Source organism: Panthera leo, chromosome B3 (genome assembly GCF_018350215.1).
Source record: "Panthera leo isolate Ple1 chromosome B3, P.leo_Ple1_pat1.1, whole genome shotgun sequence".
NCBI classification, from domain to species: domain Eukaryota; kingdom Metazoa; phylum Chordata; class Mammalia; order Carnivora; family Felidae; genus Panthera; species Panthera leo.
In genome coordinates, this window is record NC_056684.1 from 104,719,871 (window position 1) to 104,735,949 (window position 16,079).

Genomic DNA, 16,079 nt, shown 5'->3' on the forward strand with positions numbered 1-16,079 from the left:
TTCTGGGGTGTACTCTCTAAATAGGACAATTGAGATATTCAATTCTGGGGCTCCTTTCTTGCTCTATATGTGTATTGAGCAGGTGAGAAGTGGGTTTCTGTTGACAATGAGATCAAAGTAGGTCTAACTGGCTGAAGCTCTAAAAAAAAATGTGCTGGTCAATAGTTATAGATTGAAGGTTATCACTATATACTCCCCAGCTTTTTTTGAGATACTTCAGGGTTTTTAGGAGTTTAGTTACTATGAATATCCAGCCTAAAAGACATACTTTTTTTAAAAAAAACACTGTTTTGTTTTGTTTTTAGTTTATTTATTTTGAGAGAGAGAGAGAGAGAGAAAACACAAGTGGGGGAGGGGCAGAGAGAGAGAATCCCAAGCAGGTTCTGAACAGCTAGCACAGAGCTCAATGCAGGGATCAAACTCACGAACCCTGAAGATCATGACCTGAGCCGAATCAAGAGTCAGACACTTCACCCACTGAGCCACCCAGGCGCCCCAAAAGACATACTTTTTAATCTTTTACATCCACAGAAGGAACTAGGAAGACCATTCCCCCAAGACCATAAAGAGCATAGGAAAGGCACTTCATGCTGGCCTGGGAACTGCAAATACTCCACAAACCAGGGGAGGCAGCTGGTGCCCTCCAGCATTACCTGGCATGGGAGCATGAGCTGAGACAGAAAGGGAGCAGCAGAGACCTGAAACCTCCGTGCCACTCCCACCTGTAACTCCCACCCCCATGGGTGGTCCAGACCTGCAAGAGAAAGCCAGCACAGTTCACTTCCTAGTCTTGCCATCTGCCAACTGGATTCACCTTAAGCAAGTTACCTTACCTCTCTGTGCCATACATACTCTAATCCCCCCCCAAAAGAGTGAAAATGATCTGTTACATTGAATGCCATCTACAAAGTAGCTTTCCCTTCCCCTCAGTGGGCAGCAGGAAGCAGTGGAGGTAATGGGGTATTCCAAGAGGCATTTGGGCAGGGCCCAGGACCAGGGAGTCATGAGAAGTCAAGTCCTGGAGAAGAAGAAGACCAGGGCTAGGTGCCAGCGCATTCACAGACAGGCTTCCACTGGACTGCAGCTTGCTGGGATTGACCTGCAGGATGGAATGTTCATGAAAAGGTAAATGGAGTTAGAAGTGGGAACCTGGGGGGGGGGGGGGGGGGAGGGGCGGGTGCCTGGGTGGCTCAGTCGGTTAAGCATCAAACTGCAGCTCAGATCATGATTTAATGGTTCATTAGGGTTTGTTTTGTGGATTTGAGCCCTGTGTGGAGCTCTGTGCTGACAGCTCAGAGCTCAGAGCCTGCTTCAGATTCTGTGTCTCCCTTTCCTTCTCTCTGCCCCTCCCCTGCTTGTGTGTGTGTGTGTGTGTGTGTGTGTGTGTGTGTTCTCTCTTTCTGTCTCTAGCTCTTGCTCTCTCTCTCTCTGAAAAATAACTAAGTAAGCATTTAAAAGGTGCACCAAATCCCTGGAGATAAAGTGGAGAAGAAAGGGGATTTAAATGGGAAGTATGCATATTGGGAAGGATTGGGAATGGGGAGGGACTGGGGCTTCCAAGATGCTGAAAGTGAGTGCTTTCAATAATAAAAGAAAGAAAGAAAGAAAAAAGAAAAAGAAAAAGAAAGAAAGAAAGAAAGAAAGAAAGAAAGAAAGAAAGAAAGAAAGAAAGAAAAAGAAAGAAAGAAAGAAAGAAAGAAAGAAAGAAAGAAAGAAAGAAAAAAAGAAAGAAAGAGAAAGAAAGAAAGAAAGAAAGAAAGAAAGAAAGAAAGAAAGAAAGGGAAAAAAATACTAAGCCAAGCCAGGAAAACCTTTGCCCTGAGACCAAGATTCAGGGACAGGCTTCCCTGACAAAACTAGTAAGAAAAGGACAGGGGTTTGGTGACAAAACAAAGACCCAATTATCAAAACTGGGATAGATAATGGGAGCAAGGTTGGAGCTGGACGACAAGATCAGATCTGGAGGAACAGCTGAGAGCCGGTGCTGAGTCACTGTGACCTGGTGCTGAGTCGGCAGAACACTGCCCCTCTGATTGGTCCCCAGGCTGGGGGTGCGGAGGGAAGTCCAGAGCCCTTGCTGTGAGCAGGGAGGGACGGAGAGCAGGAACCTAACCTTGGCATTAAAAGGGCAAAGACTGGATGGAATCTTGCAGTCAGGGGCTTTCCAGGCAGCAGCAGAAGCCAAATTCTTTGCAGTTTCTGCCTCACACTCACCTCAGGGGAGCTTGTTAATAATATCAGTGTTCCAGCCCACCTCAGACTTAAAGAACTAGAATCTCTGTGGGTAAGGACAAAACATCTAGTACCGGTGAATTCGATGCAAAATAAAATTGAAAACCCGGAAGTTTAGATTCTAACCTTTATAAAGGCATTCTTCCTCACCTTGGTTCTGATTTATGGATTGATGTCTCTCCCCTCACTCTCTCTAGAAAGTAGCCTCTAATAACCATATGGAGCTCAGACTGAGGTGGGTTCAGTTAGTTGCTTTCTTGCTGTGATAAAATATAGATAATATAAAATATGCCATTTTAACCACTTTAAGTGTAAAAATCAATGCTGTTAATTATGTTGTGCAACCATCACCACTTTTTTCCTTTTCTATCACTCCTAACAGAAACTCTATAACCATTAAGTAGTAACTCCGCATTCCCCCCCAACCCCCAGCCCCTGGGAACACCTAAGGTACTTTCTGACTCTATGAATTTGCCATTTCTAGATATTTCATGTAAGTGGAATCATACAGTAATTGACCTTTTGTAACTGGCTTCCTTCACTTAACATGTTTTCAGGGTTCCTCCCTGTTGCCGCATGTATCAGAACTTAATTTCTTTTTATGGCTGAATCAAGTTTCATTGTATGGATAGATCACATTTTGTTTACCCATTCGTCTGATGATTGACACTTGAGTTGTTTCCACCTTTTGGCTATAGCGAACAATGATGCAATAAACATTGGTATATAAGTATTTGTCTGAGTCACACTTTTCAATTCTTTTGCGTATATACCTAGGAGTGAAATTTCTGGGTCATATGATAATTCTGTGTTTAACTGTACAAGGAACTGCCAAACTGTTTCTTACAAAGGCTACAACATTTTATTATTCCCACTAGCAAGGCATGATGGTTCCAATTTTTCCACATCTTCAACAATAATTTTTATTTTCCATTTTTCAAAATTATAACCATTGTAGTAGGTGTGAAGTAGCATCTCATTAAAGTTGTTTTTTAATATTTTACTTTATTGATTTTTTTTTAAGTAAGCTCCAAACCCAATGTGGGGCTTGAACCCATGACCCCGAGACCAAGAGTCATATGCTCACTCATTCTACTGACTGAGATGGTGCCCCTCATTGTGGGCTGATTTGCGTTTCCCTAATGACTGATGCTGTTGACATCTTTCCACATGCTTACTGGCCATTTGTAAGCCTTCTTTGGAGAAAAGTCTATTCAATTCATTTGCCCAATTTTAAATTAGGTTGTTCTTCATTTTGTTGTTGAGTTACAAGAGTTCTGTGTATCTTGTGGATATTAAACTCTCATTAGGTAGGTGATTTGCAAATATTTTCTCACATTCTGTTAAGTTGTCTTTTCATTTTCTTGATAATGTCTTTTGGTGCCTGATAGTTTTTAATTTTCATGAAGTCCAATTTTTTTGTTGTTGCTTGTACTTTTAGTGTCATGTTAAGAATCCATTGCCAAATCCAAGGTCATGAAGATTTACCTCTCTGTATTCTTTTATCAGTTTTATGGGTTATGCCTTTATATTTAAGTTGTTAATCCACCTTGAGTTAATTTTTGTATACAGTATGAGGTAGGTGGTCTAACCTCATTTTTTCCTATGTAGAAATCCAGTTGTCCCAGAACCATTTGTTGAAGAGTCTGCTCTCTCCCCATTGAATGGACTTGGCATCTTTGTCAAAAATTAGTTTATATATTACTCTTTAAGGGGTACAGAGTTTCAAATTTGCAAGATGAAAAGGGTTCTGAAGATGGATGGTGGTGTGATGGGTGCACAACAACGTGAATGACTTAATATCACTGAACTGTTGTATACTTAAAAATGGTTAAGATGAGACATTTTATGTGATGCGTATTTTATTACAATTTAAAAAAATCAATTGTCCACACAGGAATGGGTTTATTTCCAAACAATCATTTCTATCCCACTGCTCCATATGTCTATCCTTATGCCAATATAACACTGTTTTGATTACTATAACTCTGTAATAAGTTTTTCAAACTAGGAATATTCCAACTTTGTTCTTTTTCAGAACTGTTTTTGGCTATTCAGGGCCCCTTGCAATCCCGTAGGATTTGAGGACTATCTTTTCCATTTCTGCAAGAAAACATTGTTGAAATTTTATTTTTTTTTCATGTTTATTTATTTTTTTGAGAGAGAGCACAAGCGGGGCAGGGGCACCGACAGAGGGGGACAGAGAGTTTTTAGTGGGCTCCGTACAGAACACGACCTGAACCTAAGTCGGATGCTTAACCCACTGAGCCACCCAGGTTCCCCCTCTGTTGACATTTTAATGAGATTGGGTTGAATCTATAGTTAGCTTTGGGTAGTATTGCCATCCGAACAGTATTAAGTCTTTCAGCACATGAATACAATAAATACAAATGTCTTTGTATTTATTTAGGTGCTCTGTCAGCAATGTTTCGTAGTTTTCAGTTCAGCTAGGTGTTTACGTTATAACATTTTTCTCCCCTTTATTCAATATGACACACTTTAGGTCAAATAAAAAATAGAATGCAACTTTCAAGAAGGCAATTAGTATTTCATTCATTGTGGTGTAACCCATCATGAGAAGAAAAGACTTACAGATCACATAGAATTAAACCAGCACTGGGGCGCCTGGGTGGCTCGGTCGGTTAAGCGTCCGACTTCGGCTCAGGTCATGATCTCATGGTCTGTGGGTTCGAGCCCCACATCGGGCTCTGTGCTGACAGCTCAGAGCCTGGAGCCTGTTTCAGATTCTGTGTCTCCCTCTCTCTGTGACCCTCCCCTGTTCATGCTCTGTCTCTCTCTGCCTCAAAAATAAATAAACGTTAAAAAAAAATTAAAAAAAAAAAAAGAATTAAACCAGCATTTGATTGAAGATGCTTTCTTCAGAGTTCTGAACTAGGTGCTAGAGGGCCCCAATCTGCATTAGCTTAGTTACCGGTGTAACTATCAGGTAGAAGTCTAAACTGTGATCGTATAATGGGAAATGCTATAAAGCAGCCTTGTGCAGAAAGCTAAGGGCACACAAACAAAGCAAAACTAAGGGCACATAATGAGAATTGGGTTGGGAAAAATGTCAGATAGGAGGCTCTGACCATAGGGTGGGATTTTGCCAGTGAGAAAGGGGAAAGGGGAGAAGGGCATGTGTGCGTTTGTGGTGGGAGGCGAGGAGGAGAAAAATGTGGAGATAAGGTAGAAGTGCCTTAATCCTCTCTGGTTAGTTAAGCAGTTCATTCATTTGAACAACTGTACAAAAATTTTAAGCCACATATCTCTTGTTTTAAATTTTTTTAAGTGTTTATTTTTGAGAGACACAGAGCGTGATCAGGGGAGGGGAAGAGAGGGAGACACAAAATCTGAAGCAGGCTCCAGGCTCTGAGTTGTCAGCACAGAACCTGACGCAGGGCTCAAACAACTAACTCCAAGATCATGACCTGAGCCGAAGTCAGACGCTCAACCGACTGAGCCATCCAGGTGCCCCTGATTTATCTTTTAATGTTTATTTATTTTTGAGAAAGACAGAGTGCGAGCAGGGAAGGGGCAGAGAGAGAGAGAGAGAGAGAGAGAGAGACAGAATCCAAAGCAGGCTCCAGGCTCTGAGCTGTCAACACAGAGCCCAATATGGGGCTCAAACTCACAAACCGTGAGATCATGACCTGAGCCGAGGTTGAATGCTTAACCAACTGAGCTACCCAGGGACCCCAAGGCACATATCTCTTAATATACTCCTTTCAAAAAATGTGATACATTTAAAAAGTAATATTTGTGGGACAATGGGAGAAATAGAATAAAGGCTATGGAGTAGATAACAGTATACTTTATCAATGTTATTTCCTGATTTTGATACTTGTACTATGGTTATGAAAGAGACTGTCCTTAGGAGATACACACTGAAGTATTTAGGGGAAAGAGAGCATCATGAATGCAACTTATTTTCAAACGGTTCAGAAAAAAGTAATATGTATGCATACGGACAGAAAATCATAAAGAAAATAATAAAAGTGGTAAAATGCTAACAATTGGAGAATCTGAGGGCAGAAAAGTTTTTATGCTATTCTTGCAACTTTCTTACACATTTGGAATTGATTCAAAATAAAAGCCATGCCCCCAAAAGTAACATTGTCACTTCTCAACAATACAAACAGGGTCCTGAAAAAAAATTTTTTTACACACATAGAAAATATATCTGAAAGGACACCCCACTACTTATTAGTGACTACTTCTAAGAAATAGACTGAATGGAGAAAAGAAGGATTTAAAATTTTACTTTGTACATTCCTGTATTTTTTATTTTATTGAAAGCATGTATTAATTTTGTAATTAGAAATAAAAACACAAAAGATATTAAAAGGAAAACCCCTTGGGGTGATAACTAACAACAGAAGAATACCTTTCTGGGGCACCTGGGCGGCTCAGTCAGTTCAGCATTCTGATCTTGATTTTGGTTCGGGTCATGATCTCACGGTTCGTGAGTTCAGGCCCTGCATCAGGCTCTGCACTGACAGCAGGGCGCCTGCTTGGGATTCTCTCTCTCCCTCTCTCTCTCTCTACCCTTCCTCTGTACTCTCTCTCTCTCTCTCAAAATAAATACATAAACTTAAAAAAAAAAAGAACACCTTTCTATTGTATGATAATAGAGTCGGAATGGTAAGAAAAGACATTTTTAAATTAAAAAATACATATTTTACATATGTACATAACAATCAACAAATATATGTCAACATTTTAACAATTGTTGGCACTTAATGAGAATTATTTTTTCACGTGAAAAGATGTTCAACATCATTCATCATCAGGGAAATACAAATCAAAACCACAATGAGATATCACCTCACAACCGTCAAAATGGCTAAAATTAACAACTCAGGAAACAACAGATGTTGGTGAGGATGAGGAGAAAGGGGAACACTTTTACACTGTTGGTAGGAATACAAACTGGTGCAGCCACTCTGGAAAACAGTATGGAGGTTCCTCAAAAAGTTAAAAATAGAACTACCCTACAACCCAGCAATTGCGCTAGTAGCTATTTATCCATAGGATACAAAAATGCTGATTCAAAGGGGCACATGCACCCCAATATAAATAAACATTAAACATTTTTTTTTCGTTTTTTAATTTTATTTTTGGGACAGAGAGAGACAGAGCATGAACAGGGGAGGGGCAGAGAGAGAGGGAGACACAGAATCGGAAACAGGCTCCAGGCTCCGAGCCATCAGCCCAGAGCCTGACGCGGGGCTCGAACTCACGGACCGCGAGATCGTGACCTGGCTGAAGTCGGACTCTTAACCGACTGCGCCACCCAGGCGCCCCTTTTTCTTTTTTTTTTTTTTTTCGTTTTTTATTTTATTTTTGGGACAGAGAGAGACAGAGCATGAACGGGGGAGGGGCAGAGAGAGAGGGAGACACAGAATCGGAAACAGGCTCCAGGCTCCGAGCCATCAGCCCAGAGCCTGACGCGTAAACATTTTTTTAAAAAGATGTGGTATGTATACAATGGGATATTACTTAGCGATCAAAAAGAACGAAATCTTGCCATTTGCAACTATGTGGATGGAACTAGAATGTATTATGCTAAGTGAAATAAGTCAGAGTAAGACAAATACCATATGATTTCACGTATATGTGGAATTTAAGAAACAAAGCAGATGAACATAGGGGAAGGGAAGGAAAAATGAAAAAGATAAAAACAGAGAGGCAAACCATAAGAGACTCTTTCTTTTTTTTTTTTTTTAATGTTTATTTATTTTTTGAGACAGAGAGAGACAGAGCATGAATGGGGGAGGGTCCGAGAGAGAGGGAGACACAGAATCAGAAGCAGGCTCCAGGCTCCCAGCTGTCAGCACAGAGCCCAACGCGGGGCTCGAATTCACAGACTGTGAGATCATGACCTGAGCCAAAGTCGGACGCTCAACCGACTGAGCCACCCAGGCGCCCCAAGAGACTCTTTCTTAACTCTAGAGAACCAACAGTGTTGCTGGAGAGGAGGTGGGTGGGAGATGGCTAACTGGGTGATGGACATTAAGAAGGGCATTTGTTGGGATGACACTGGGTATCATATATAAGTGATGAATCACTAAATTCTACTCCTGAAACCAATACTACATTATATGTGAATTAACCTGAATTTAAATAAAGAAGAAAAAGAAAAAAATGAGAATGATTATGTTTCTATGTCCTTGAGAAGCTGCCTTTTCTTCTCTCCAGGAACCGGGAGCTTAAAAATCTCACCACATTGTTCTCCCAGTTCAGCGCTGCGATGGTAAGGAAAATCACAGAAACTCTCTTAATAATTTAAGCACAAAGCTCCCATCTTCACCTTAATTACTGCCTACATTTTGCTGAACCTAAGGTTGTTTTTGTTCGGAATGACTTCTGTAGGTTGACACACACAAAAATTACAGCCTGTAGTAGTTTCCCAAGCCCACCCGCACAAACTAAATTAAGCACTTATTAAATACGTGCACTTAAAAAAGAGAGACAATAAAAATGATATCAATCAACCAATTTCCTCCCCCAGGCCCCAAAATAGAAGATCACCAAGTCATGCTTTCCCCTGGGTTAGATGTGGCTTCAAATGAAGTGTTGATGAAGCATCCTAAACCAAGGCATGGCCTCGCCCCATCTTTCCAGTTGGGGAGAGGGCCAAGGGAGTAGGGTAAAATTTTAGGGCCTCATTCTATGGGGAATATCTAAGGCCAAGCTCAAAAGCTTCAGGTGATCAGGACTCAGGCCTTCTATACTGTTTTATACTGGTTGTCTTCCAGCTCATTTCTCCCACTTTAGTACACCCTTGTCACAGTCCCTCTGCCTCAAGGACATAGGCAAAGAAGCACAGACTTATTCATTAATATTCTGGGTTGTTAACTCCCAAGACTTAGCAGAGGAGGGGCTAGCTTGACTAATCTATTTTACTTGTGATCCTTCTAATAAATGAGAACATTCTTCCAGTTGAGTTCTTTTGTATCCAAGTACAATATTATCTTTTGGCTCCTGATATATTTGGAACTAAAATATGCTCAATATATAAACTCTGGACATTAATATGACTTAGATTTCTTCTTCCTTAATTAAAGAAGAAAAAAAAAAACCTATAGAAAAAAATCCCCAATCACAGGATGAAACCTACTTCACTTTTTAAAGTCTACATCTCACATTTTAATGATCACCAATATACCTTTTAGGATATATATTCTACAGCTTGACATTCATCTATTTATTCAAAAATTACTTATTCAGTATCACTATGATGTTGACTAAACATATTCCCTTTAAGTATATTGCCTTTAAGAACAATATACTTTAGGGGGCACCTGGGTGGCTCAGTTGGTTAAGCCTCCAACTTCAGCTTAGGTTCCTGAGTTCAAGCCCCATGTCAGGCTCTGTGTTGACAGCTCAGAGCCTGGAGCCTGCTTCAGATTCTGTGGCTCCCTCTCTCTCTGCCCCTTCCCTACTTGTGCTCTGTCTCTCTCTCTCTCTCTGTCTCTCTCTCTCAAAAATAAATAAAAACATTTTTAAAAGTTTAGTGAAAAAAAGAACACTATACATTAGGGGCATCTGGATGTCTCAGTTGGAAGAGCATTTGACTCTTGATCTTGGAGTCATGAGTTTATACTCCACATTGTGTGTAGAGTTTACTTAAAGAAATATATATATATATATTTAAAGAACAGTATACTTTAATACACATTGTTTTACATTTTTTTTAATGTTTATTTATTTTTTTGGAGCGAAAGAGAGACAGAGTGTGAGCAAGGGAGGGGCAGAGAGAGAGGAAGACACAGAATCTGAAGCAGGCTCCAGGCTCTGAGTTGTCAGCACAGAGCCCTATGCGGGGCTTGAACTCATGAAGCATGAGATCATGACCCCAGCTGAACTCAGACACTTAAATGACTGAGCCACCCAGGTACTCCAACGTTGTTTTAAATTTTTAAATGGACCAATAAGAAATCACCTAAATATATCACATTATCTTAACAGTTAGATAATACATTCTTTGGGGCAAGGTTGCTGAAAGGCACACAAAAAATAGTAGAAATTACTCTCAAAGAATTATCTTGTGTTGGTGACAATAAAGTCAACTTCATGTCAAACTATTTGTATGTATTTATGTATCCCTATATATATTTTATTCTCTCCTGAGATCACTTTATTTTAACAACAGTTAATCTGCATTAAGACGTATTTGGAACGTCCGGAAAACACTGGGAAAAGAGTGTATTCATTGAAATATTGCAAAGCAGTAGGAACAAGTTCTGAGTAATTACAACAAAAGGAAGCCCATGTGTTTATTTCCCTCTAGAATTTTAGAAGTAACATTTTTTAAAATCATAGCTGTATGAGAAAACCAGCTAATCATTTTTTTAAAAGTTGTATTTCTGTATTTTTTTCTTGCCAAAAATATATCCCAGGTAGATCAGAAATTTAAGCATAAACATATGACACCATAAATGTACCAGAAAAAAATGGGTAAAATTTTTTATAGTCCTGCATCTTGGAAGTATTTTCTACATGTGACAGTTATTTCAGAAGCCATAAATAAATGATAAAATATTTCATATAAAATATTTAAATTCTAAAGGGTAAACATTACTCTACCTAGAGTGGAAAGAAGAACCAGGAAAAATATTCACAACGAATATAACATAAAAGACGGATGTATTTAATAAACAAAGAGCTCTTATAAAAATAAAAGCAGTGATAATATCGAGGAGGGACTGGGAGATGGGGAGGCTATTTCCATTACCTGCCCTCCATTCCTTGATAAGGACAATTGACTCTTTCGCAATCTTATGTAAAGTACTGTGCAATCACAATTTCAAGGCAAGGTCCTTAGCTTTAACCTTGCCAACATGGTTGCTCATCTTAAGTTCTTCCTATATAAGAATTCTGGGGTTGCCACTAATAAAAAGGCAATCAGCTCAATGGAATAATGGCAAAGAACATAAGTAGGCAATCTCAAATAACCACATGAAAAGGTATTTAGCCCCAGTTACGGTTAAAGAAAGTTATCTCTTTGGAAAGAGTCTATATTTCTTGGACTTCAAGCTGCTTAGTTGCTCTGCATCACAAGTTATTTGTTTTTGTTTTTTTTTTTTACTTTTTAAAATGTATGTATGTATGTATGTATGTATTTATTTATTTATTTATTTATTTTTGAGAGAGAGAGCACATGTGAAAGAGGGGCAGAGAGACAAGGAGACAAAGAATCCTAAAAGGACAGTGCAGAGCCCAAAGCGGACTCGATCCCACACACTGTGAAACCATGACCTGAGCAAAAATCAAGAGTCAGATATTTAACTGACTAAGCCACCCAGACATCCCTGCATTACAAACTTTTTGATAGGTTCGAGTAATGTTATGATTTTGTAGTTAATCTCACATTTTATTATAGTTAGGGTGGAAGTGATACTTTCCACCTGCCTCATCCTGGATGGAAATAGAACTCCCCAATTCAGGGGCACCTGAGGGGCTCGTGAAGTGCCCAACTCTTGATTTTGGCTCAGGTCATGACCTCACGATCCCGTTGGTCAGACTGAGCGCTGCGTGGGGCTCTGCACTGACAGTTTGGAGCCTGCTTGGCATTCTCTCTCTCCCTCTTGCTCTGCCCCTCCCCAGCTCGTGTGCGCTCTCTTGCTCCCTCAAAATAAACATTTTAAAAATAAAAATAAATGAATAAATAAATAAATAAATACATCCATGGGAAATGATTAAAGCTATAGCTATTAAAAAAAGGTAAGAGTATAGTATAGGTACAGGCTTAGACGTCAAAAATATATTAAGTGAAAAAAAAAAACTTTTAGGACCAATGATCACATTTGTGTAAAATAACGCACATGTATGTGTATTTTAATTGATATGCTTCTATACAATATGAATGCTTCTCCAAGAAAATAACTTAATAAGGAGTGTTTTTATCTTACGTACTTAAAATGCTTTCATATTGTTTAAAACTACAAAGCCTGTTTGAAGTTTTCCAGAAAAAAAAAGGTGTTTTTTTATGTCAAAAGCAAAACATCTGCCACTTTAGTTTGACGTTTTTTCATGTCCTGTTTACCGAACTAGAAACAAACACTGAATCATAATTAACTGATATAATTGGAAAGAAGTGCTGCCCCAGGATGATATGCTTAATGACATATTTGCAGAGTGGTGTACATTGATGGGTAAATACAAAAGAAAGACTGCAGACAGAAAGAAGTGGGTAGCATAAGAAAGAAGGAAAGAAAGAAAGAAAGAAAGAAAGAAAGAAAGAAAAGAAAGAAGAAAGAAAGAAAAGAAAGAAGAAAGAAAGAAAGAAAGAGAAAAGAAGGAAAGAACAAAACCGAGAGAAAGAAAGAAAACAACAAAGACAGAGAAAGAGAAATATATAGCATTCATCAACATGACACCCACTGAAATAACCCACTTCTTTTTTAATTAACTAGTTTGCTTATTTATTTTCAAGTAATCTCTAAACCCAACGTGGGGCTCAAACTTATGACCCCAGAGATCAAGAATTATATGCGTCACTAATTCAGCCAGCCAGGCACCCCTGAAATAACCCACTTCTTGTTACTTTTCTTGCTGATTTCCTTTTCTCATATGCAAGAGGAAGTAATAATTCCCAAATCAAAGTATTTATGTCTTGGAAGTCCAAAACTAGATGCTAATTGTTTTTATGAATAATAAAGTCGCGTTAAAGATCAGAACAAATAAAGGATCAAGGGAACTTGCTGTCTTTGAGTTTAAGAAGTTAAACCTTCATGTAATTTCCTTCTCTGCAGACCTTTTATATACTATGCAGTAGTCATTTAGAGCAACAAGTCTGGACCTCCTTTCTGAAGGTAAGTTGGCTTGCCTTCTTGACCTCTTACAAATGAAGGGAAAAATTTACAGGCTCTATTTTATTTATTCATTATATCCTTCCTTCCTTCATTATTCTATGCATCATTGATTCATTAAAAAAAAAAAAAAAACATTTATTGAATACTTTGTATGTCCAGCTCTGAGAATGCAAAGTTAAAACACCATCTTCAGACCCAAAGATTTTGCAGTCCGAAGGTAGATAAAGAAGAAAAAGGGAAAATTGCAAGATGGTGTAATAAAACGTTAGTACTGGAGGCTAAAGGAACCCAAAGAAGGGTTACCTGGTATAACCTGGAAGGCTAGGGAAGACTTCCGGCAAAGGGACTGTCTGAACTAAATCCTGAAGGATGAAGGCAGTCCAGATAGGGAAAGGAAGCAGTGTACAAAGTCATAGCCGTGAACTGAAGGGAAAACAAAAACAAAAACAAAAAAACATAGCATCTTTAGGGAACTGCTCATAGTTCAGTATGCTTGGCATGGTTCTAAGACAGGAATGGTGGGAAGACCAGGCCAGGGAGAGATGAGCAGTGACCAGGTCCTGAGGGATTTTGTCTTCCATCCTAAGTAATCTGGAATTCATCCTAATGGCTCTGGGTTTTAAGCAGGAAGAAGATATGATCAGCGTTGGGGTGTGTAAACATCTCTTGGGCAGCAGTGTAAGGAAATAAAACTAAGTGAGAAATGTAAAGAGACAGGAGACAGGACAATGTTTAAGGCAGGAAGATTAGTGAAGAAGCAGTTCAAATACATAGGAAAAAAATGGTGAGTGATTTTGGTTTTTAGAAAACACACGAAATGGCAGATGAGAGTATCAGGCCTTTGGTTGGGCCCTGAGCCCTGGGAAGGACTCCAGTAGGGGGCTGAGGCAGTTTACAGAAGCCATTGGCAGTGATGGCCAGACTCTTGAAGGCCGAAGACAGGAGAGGTACTTGGTATTCAAGCTGCTCAAGGCCATGGAGGTTATTTCCCTGGAGGAGATCTCTTTTCCTCACCTACCAAGGAGTCTGAGATTTTTTCTTTTTTATTTTTTACTCCTTCCCAGGACAATGTTTCTAGGCCCTGATGATCTTGTCCATTCTTTTTTTTTTTTTTAATTTTTTTTTTCAACATTTTTTTTTTTTCAACATTTTTTATTTATTTTTGGGACAGAGAGAGACAGAGCATGAACGGGGGAGGGGCAGAGAGAGAGGGAGACACAGAATCGGAAACAGGCTCCAGGCTCCGAGCCATCAGCCCAGAGCCTGACGCGGGGCTCGAACTCATGGACCGCGAGATCGTGACCTGGCTGAAGTTGGACGCTTAACCGACTGCGCCACCCAGGCGCCCCTGATCTTGTCCATTCTGAAACAGACCCAGAGCAGTCAAGAACCCAGACTGAAGTTGTTTGTGACCACTGTGTTGTCACCCACTGGGTTGTACCAACTGCCATCCGTGGTACCATCATTCTGTCCAAGATACCTTAATGCCTATGAGATGAGGCTACTATAAGAAGAAAAAGATCAATACGCATTTCATTCCGGCCAGGTGATACTCTCTTTGCAAGGTGACAAGGTTTTGGGTCTCATGAAGGTTCACCTTACTCTCGACTTTTAAATGAACTGACCTTCCGTCTGTTCTTGTGTCTAAGACACTGCCGCTGATGACTGATGTGGATGACTGCTATACTTTTGCTAGGAGCTTCACTGCCACTGGGTCAACTTTGCTGAAGCCATCTTTGATGCCATCTCTATGTCCTGCAGCTATATGATCCCTGAACTCTGCAAAGACAGTATTCACCAAATTTCTCTCTCAGGGATTTACTGATCATAAAGTCCCAAGTGACAGTGCACAGAACCCACAGAATCCTCGTGGTTACCGTGTTGTGGTCTTGTAAAAGCAAGATTAGAGAGTGAAAGAGAAGGATGGTGAAGGTCTGAACTAATGTAGTAGTAAGGATGAAGAGGAGGTAACAGACCTGAGATATACAAGAAAAAGAAATCACAGGACTTCATGTCTGATTAAATATTGGAAGGAAAGAAAGGGAGGAGTTGAGAATGACTATTTTAGGTTTCCAGTTTGGGCTCCTGGAAAGAGGTCCTTCAGAATAATAAGAAATGTAGGCTCTGGGGCCACTTTTCAACAGATTGTAAGTAGTAAAGATTTGGACCTGTTGAATTTAAGACGGTTGTGATACTTCTACAAAGAACTGATCAGTAAGTAATTGAAAACTGTAGGTTTTAAACACAGGGAATACAGGCACCTGGATGTCTCAGTCGATTAAGCATCTGACTTCGGTTCAAGTCATGATCTTGCAGCTCATGGGTTCAAGCCCCATATGAGACTCTGTTCTGACAGCTCAGAGCCTGAAGCCTGGTTTGGATTCTGTGTCCCCCTCTCTCTCTCTGCCCCTCCCCCACTCACGTTCTGTCTGTCTGTCTGTCTCTCTTTCTCTCAAAAATAAATTTTAAAAGATTTAAAAACTTAAAAAAATTTTTTTTAATGTTTGTTTATTTTTGAGACAGAGAGAGACAGAGCATGAATGGGGGAGGGGCAGAGAGAGAGGGACACACAGAATCTGAAGCAGGCTCCAGGCTCTGAGCTGTCAGCACAGAGCCCGATGCGGGGCTCGAACCCACGAACCGTGAGATCGTGACCTGAGCTGAAGTCGGACGCTCAACTGACTGAGCCACCCAGGCGCCCCAAAAACTTTTTAAATTTAAACACAGGGAATAGATCTGAGCTGGAGGTATAGATTGTTGGAGAGTGTGTGAGTGGCCATGAGTATAAGACGGTAAATGAAGTCATGGAGAAGGATGAGATAACTCAAGAAGAGCATATAGAGGTAAGAAGAGAGGTGAGCCAAGGACAAAATGGTGGATAATATATATTAAGGGATAGACAGAATACTAGAAGACTCTAAAGAAATATCCATAAAGTGTTATAAACCCAAACAAGGTATTATTGTAGAAGGTGAGGGAAAAGAAAGTTTCAATGTGAGAGGAGTCAAACAGTTTGAAAACTTACAGAGA